Source organism: Euprymna scolopes, chromosome 37, assembly GCF_053919585.1.
Source record: "Euprymna scolopes isolate OS-2025 chromosome 37, ASM5391958v1, whole genome shotgun sequence".
NCBI lineage: Eukaryota > Metazoa > Mollusca > Cephalopoda > Sepiida > Sepiolidae > Euprymna > Euprymna scolopes.
Genome location: NC_136518.1, coordinates 88,961,276 through 88,968,752, shown reverse-complemented (window position 1 = coordinate 88,968,752; position 7,477 = coordinate 88,961,276). Strand labels below are relative to the sequence as shown.

General features: G+C 35.4%; 1 pseudogene; it reads left to right on the top strand.

The window, feature by feature from the left end:
* The first annotated feature begins 966 nt into the window (after positions 1-966).
* LOC145261412 (U2 spliceosomal RNA) lies at positions 967-1,109 on the top strand (annotated as a pseudogene).
* Positions 1,110-7,477: the final 6,368 nt, after the last annotated feature.

The following is a 7,477-nucleotide window of genomic DNA, read 5'->3' as shown; positions in this document are numbered from 1 at the left end:
GATCTTGCGCTAACGGAGGATGCATGCGGTAGTGCACTACATGAAACGAGTTATAGTAATACCCACAGAGTCTCGTAAATCTATCTGATCGAAACAATGTGTAGTACAAATATACATTAGACAGAACGTTCAGTGAGGTGCATGGACGCACAAATGCAGTATTCCGAACTCTCCAAGTTTTCTTTTATGATCGATGATTTGGCATTTATAGATACAGAGTTTCCATTAATTCCTGTGTTAATTTTTATCGACTTGGAGGAAGATTGCCAGTCTACGAAGCTAAGGATTACTTTGTGACTGTGTTCGAATCTCCCAACTAGCATTATTATCGCTTCTTACAATGATTATTGCATAGAAAAGACACACTAGTATTTTTAGTCGCTTGCAATCGACTCTATAAGTCGCTCCGTGGGTCCGTCAGTCGATCGGTTGATCTGTCGGTCGGTCTGTCCGTAACACTTTTGTGTTTGGCTTTTTTGGTTAAGATCAAAGGTGTGTTCTTAATAGATGCTGTTCTTTGGGCTTAAGTAAGAATCCCTTCCCACCACACACACATAAATACAAATTTAAAAGGGTAACCATGATAAAAGAGGCTGGCAGAAAGAAAAATCTTTTAAAATTTACAACAGAGACGAGATGGATAAACCAACCTCACCATCCCCCCTTCTTTTTGAGTTGGCCTTGTGCCTAAGTTTTTTGTTTATTTCCCCAATTGTATTTTTTCCCTGTGAATAAAAAATTTAATATCTCAAAGTGTAGTATCTGTTCCGGCAGATACTGCAAGCAAAGACCATATGTGGGGCAGCCCCACATATAAGACCTTGGTCAATATAGGAGCAGCTCTTCATACCAATTGTCACTGTCCAGCTTCCCTACTCCCCGGTGAGTTGGTCACCATTTCCCCTTCACTTCTCAAATTAAAAATCGTCCTTGTGCCTAATTTGCTCGGTCGGGGAGCAAATAAATATCGCTTTTCTTGGCCTTTTGGCCAAGATCAAAGTGCAGTATCTGTTCCGGAATACTGCAAGCAAAGACCATATGTGGGGGCAACCCTACATATTAGACCTTGGTCAGTGCAGGGGCAACCATTCATACCAATTGTAACTATCCATCTCCCCTATTCCCGTACGAGTTGATCCCCATTTCCGTTTTACTCCTCACACAAAAAATCGGCCCTGTGCCTAATTTGCGCTGTGGAGGAGCAAATAAATACCTTTTTCTTGGCCTTTTGGCCAATATCAAAGTGTAGTATCTGTCCCGGCAGATACTGCAAGCAAATACCATATGTGGGGGCAATGCCACATATAAGACCTTGGTCAATGTGGGGGCAACCCTTAATACGAATTGTCCCTACCCAGCCCCCCTCTCCCCAGGGAATTGGTCACTATTTCCCCTTAACTCCTCACATTAAAAATCGGCCTTGTGCCTAATTTACTCGGTGGGGGAGCAAATAAATACCAACCCTTCATACCAATTGTCACTATCAAGCTCTCCTACTCCCTGGGGAGTTGATCCCCATTTCCCCTTCACTCCTCACATTAAAAATCGGCTTTGTGCCTAATTTGCTCAGTGGGGGAGCAAATAAATACCAACCCCACATATAAGACCTTGGTCAATGTAGAGGCAACCCTTCATACTAATTGTCACTATCCAGCTCCCATTTCCCACCCATCCGGAGCTGGTCCCCTCTTCCCTCCACACTTCCCTCTCTCTCCACATTAAAAAAATGGCCTTGTGCCTAATTTTCTCAGTGGGGAAGCAAATAAATACAAACCCTTCATACCAATTGTCACTATCCAGCTCCCCTACTCCCCGGTGAGTTGGTAACCATTTCCCCTTCACTCGTCAAATTAAAAATCGGCTTTGTGCCTAATTTGCTCGGTGGGGGAGCAAATAAATACCGCTTTTCTTGGCCTTTTAGCCAAGATCAAAGTGTAATATCTTTTCCGGAAAATACTGCAAGCAAAGACCATATGTGGGGGCAACCCTACATATAAGACCTTAGTCAATGTAGGGCCGCCCTTCATACATATTGTAACTATCCAGCTCCCCTATTCCCCGGGGAGTTGGTCCCCATTTCCGTTTCACTCCTCACATTAAAAATCGGCCTTGTGCCTAATTTGCTCGGTGGGGGTACAAGTAAATACCCTTTTCTTGGCCTTTTACAACATGCTGTTCTTATGTTTGTAACTTTGTGATATAAAGCGGGGGATCACTTTTCTGTATTAATTTAATTTAAAATGATCACCCATTTTAAAACCAGTCAGTCTCAAACCCATTCAAATCATTCTCCAGATCATCTAAGTTGTTTTTTAAGGATTCCAGTAATTTTTTAAGCATTCAAGTTTTTCTTAAGGTCATTAAATTCATCCTTAAGTTCATTAAATCATTCTAAGTCATTTACTTTTTATTTATTTAAGTCATTTCAGCCCATTTTTCGGTCATTTTAGTTTATCTAAGAATTTCATGTCAATCCTACATTCACGCATCCATTCATTACACGAGAGCAGGCGATTAATGGCTATTGGCCTTGTTAAGTATAAATATAACAGCTAATATTAATTTTAAAATATTATCGTATATTCTACATCTTTAAAGCGTTCAAACATAAAAGATAATACATAAAATAATTTCTGATAATGTGTGTAAGATTTTCCATGAAAATGCTTATACATCTTTTTAAAGTTTTAAACAAAAATTATATTCATCCCAGAGATAGTTTGTTTCACTTGAATATATTTATTGGGTATCTATATTTCTTTTAAATCAAAACTCATTAAGGGTATAAACGGAAAGGGAAATTGCATAAAAACATCCATAGCAATATGCGTCAGATTGGGCTTCAAAGTACCTATTAATGTTGTAAAATAACTTATATGCATTTTCAAGTCCCGGTATACGTTCATTTTAATTCTTCGTATTTTCTGTTTATACTAATATCTTAATGAATTTATCTAATATAAATTACATAGCTTTATGGACTGAGTGAGAGACGGACATAAATGACATAGAATTCGTTCATACAAGTAAAATTAATATTTAAAAATTAAGCGTGAGACACCAGTCGATTATCGAAATTCGTTGACGCTTTGAAAAGAGCCATTTAAAACCTAAACGTGATATGTTTCTGAATTTTTGAGTTGAGGATTCCTGAGTGTTATTCGACCAACATTTCGATCGATGCAACTTTCGACCTTCTTAAGGCTTAAGAGAGAAGTAAGAACTTGCAGAAACCTGTCATGTAACTGATAAAGTGCTTAATAAAAATCGAGCTTTATTTTGGATATACTTGAAGTAGTTAGGATAGTTGACAGAACGACAGTATACAAATTCTGGAGATGAAATAAAGGGTTCTGTTTGAAATTTAATGTGGATTGCCGAGTTGGACAGAAATATTTCCCAATTTGATAAGTTATATCTGATGAAGGTCGGTGGGAACATCGACTGAAACGTTGTGAAACTAATACTCAAAAATACTAGTTTGAATAATCCAAATAATACGAATCAAGCGTAATAAGTCTGATAAAGCTAAAAAGGTGCCCCCTTAACAGACGCATGGGATGCTTTGACACATCTAATAGACATAGCTAGGCGGCGAGAAAACGTGACAGATTGATGGACCGAGTCTTTTACAGAAACGGTTGAACACATCAGAATAATAGGACGTATAACAGACATGACAGACCTTAGATGAATTAAGACATTCTAGTAAAGTAAATACCCATACGCGATTACAATCATCATAACGGGTTCTGCGTTTTCTGCTTTGCCCTTCTCTCTAACTCTACCTAGCGTACCAGCTTCCTTATCCTCTTCAACACAACGAAACAAAAACAACGAATTTATTTTCTTCTTTGATTAAAAGAATGTTTGTTTTTATATCCCGGAACTGTTGCAAACAGACACTGGTTTGATTTGCGTCATCACGTGAGTTTGGTTCTTCTCGTTAGCTGAGGACGTCACTTGATCTTATAATATACAGAGCTAAATTAATTCTCAACATGTTCATATCTATTCATCCGTCTATGTTCATGCAATTCAACATGTTTATGTATATCTACTAGCCGACTATGCCGACTCGCAATTGTTAAACAAAATTCATCGGCAAATCAGAAGGTCTCCTGACTCGAAATCTGCAGTTAGTGGTGTAAGTCAAAATTGGTTCTATTCGTAATATAACTTCCGGTTAGATTTTTCAGATTCTTTATATTCAATAGTTTCAATTTTTCTCGTATTCAATACTTTTATTTTTTTACTGAACTTTTAGCAAGTAAAAACTTATATTTACTTAGTAAAGAATAATAAATTATTCAAGCTATAGTAAAAAAGAAAAACATTTTATTATATTTTACAAAGAAAATAAAAAGAACTTCTTGATAATTTTCCTCACAAGTATAAGAACACAACAACTGTACTTCTGTAGTTTACGGACCAGGCTGTTTTTTTCATAGAAGATTTTCAATTTAAATTCAATTTTACGGCATCTTTTGTTCATTAAACTGTTTGCTGAAATCACAGCTTAGTTACCAAAGTATTTTTCCTCGTTATAACTAAGTTTCCAAACAATAATGGTATTATTTCTGCACATTCTGTAAACTGTAAAAGTACCTAGAATACTTTAGTATATTTTCGATAAAAAGCATTTCATATCAATAATTATTTTTGTAAAGGAAGTTATTTAAAATACAAAAAAAGCAAAATGTTATATTTTTCCGATAAAATCAAACAACTCATTTGAATACTTGTTTTGTGTAAAAGAAATTATTATCTATATAAATAAAACAGTATATGTATATTTATGTAAATATTTAGCAGATAAATTCTTAAATAATCACATAACACTAAAATTAATCGGAAATAAACGACGGTTTATAACGAGAAAAAATCTTTGTATGGATCAATAACGCGTACATACATATATCGTCAAATTGAAATTCGAAATATTCATTTCAACTGGTTGACACGTTTTTATTTCTTTCTGCATATGCTCAAATTCAATTCATTTCTTCACATGAAGATTTTATTATATTTCTCTCGATAACAATATTGGTAGAGAAAGCGGCTATAACGCTAAATTTTCGGTTTCAATTCTAGCTGTTGGCACAAAGGCACCTCTTTTGAATTCATGTCTTTGTATTAATAAAGTCGAAATGTGTATAAATTTAAATATATTTAAGTGTAATTTCTGGCAAGAGGAAATGCAAAATGTTCATTTAGAGCTGGGAAAATAAAACTTTAAAAACATTTCTTACAGATATTTTTACAATCGATGATTGATATAGACGAGGAATATTTTTGACAATTATTTATTGGCGGAAATCATTGAAGACCGAAGATAAAATTTTATTGGAAAAAAAACAACTTTTCTTAAGGAAATTGGCACGACAAGGGAAAATTCTAAGTACATGTTTTAATAGAAATTAAGTGTGTTAATATTATGTTCATGCGATTCTTTTCTTCTTCTTTTTTTCAAATAAGCGATCTATAAATATAAAAGCGAAAATGTATGTATGTATGTGTGTTCGCTTTTTCTGTGTGTCTACAAAAGGCTTCTTTCAGAGAAGCGGTCGGTCAGTTCACAACTTTTTAAAACTTTTTATATCACATATAAATCGTAATATCTCACAGTTAACAACGAAGCTCGCCTGTCTATTTAATTTGCTCGATTTCGGGAAGATAAATATTCAATATTTGTCGCTCGCCGCATGTGGGTTAGTCTTTTTCCTATAACATCTTGGGAGGAAAAAAAGCGTTCAGCAGTTTGGCCTCATTAACTCATTAAAACGAGCACCTGCTAAATCCAAGTAATTAAATAAATTCAAGCGTGTTTCCGTAAGCATCTCGCGGTGGGGCAATGGTTAACATCTCACGTTTTTCTTTCACAAATTTGCCTCAACGGTTCGGGTTCGATCCTCATACTTACTGTTTTTTAACCCCCCTCACACCTCCAAACACCCGGGCAACGCCGGGTACCCCTCGCTAGTATATCTATAAAAGTACAAATATGTGTGATGATATTTCTCCATTTATGTACTCGACGAATTTTGTATCTAAAGACTTGAAAATGTGTATATAGGGTATTCAGACGTATGGAAAAACTTTTATCGAGTTTCATCTGGAAACAATGGCTGCTGAAAGGTCAAAATTAAAACATTCGTACGTAGTAATCATCGGATTGTTTATTGTTTGTCAACTGTTACACGAATACGCATGCGTGAATGGAGTTTTCTCATGTAGAGAACAAGCAAGTTTGGAGACATTTTTTAACGATCGTGTCAAGTTGGCTTAAGTTTTGGATTCATTATTGGGGAGTCATTTCTTAATAAGAACATTTAAATAAAATCGTATTCCAGTCTGCTTGTTTCTTCACAATTGAATGAATATAGACAAAACGTAGACTTTCACAAATTAATTTCTATACTGGAAACGGATTTTGTTCATATTTCTTCCCGAAAATATTAATATTTACACGGTAACGAATGAATCTTAATTTATTTAAAATTAGTGCCACGAAAGCAAGTCCTGAATGGATTACAATTATTCTTATTCCTAATATTATAATGCAATTTTTTTTTAATAAAAATTGTTATTTTTACCAATTTCTGTATCACATTACAAGGCATGTAATCTTCAAACTTACGTATTAAACGTTTGATATAATATTTCCTAAAAAAAGTTGCATAATTTAAAATCGAGGAGGAGACAAAAATGAAAGCAAAGATTCCCGGAAAACTTTGTGTCAATATCCTAAATATACCGTGTGTATCGAACGCAACCTGGGAAACGCCTGGCGTACTTGCCAGTACATAAATATTGCTCTAGATTCTGAAATTTAAAATTTTTATAGTCTACCCTAGTTTTAATATGTTATTTTTCTTTAAATTATTCCTTCTGTACCATTTAGATAATTTCCTTTTCTGTAAATAACTTTGCCATCATGGTAAATTTTATTTTCTCTAAATAACTTTTCCTTTACTTTAAATAACTTCCCTCTGTTTCTTTAAATAGAATACAATGGTACAATGGGGGAAGAGGTGGCTGGTCACTTTTAATGCATCCAAAACCAAGCTTCTATCTTTACATCATCAACGCTCTGATCCCCTCTGGCGTGAATTGAAATGGATGGCTCTCATCTTGGGGAATCTTCATGTTTTAACAAACTTCTGGGTTTGACCTTTACTCCTGATCTTAAATGGAACACGTACATCAAATCTATTGCCAGGGGCGCTGGGAAAATGGTGCGATCCTTCTACCGCTCCAGAAGATATCTCACTACTGATGCAATTCTCTATCTGTATAAAAGCTAAGTACTCCAAGGATGGAGTACTGCTGCCACATCTGGACAGGAGCTGCTAAAAACAGCCTATCCTGCCTTGACAGAGTACAAAATAGACTTTGTGGTTTAGTGGGGGATGCCCTTTTCTTTACCCTGTAACGTCTCTTCCACAGAAGAGACGTTGCGAACCTGTCTTTGTTT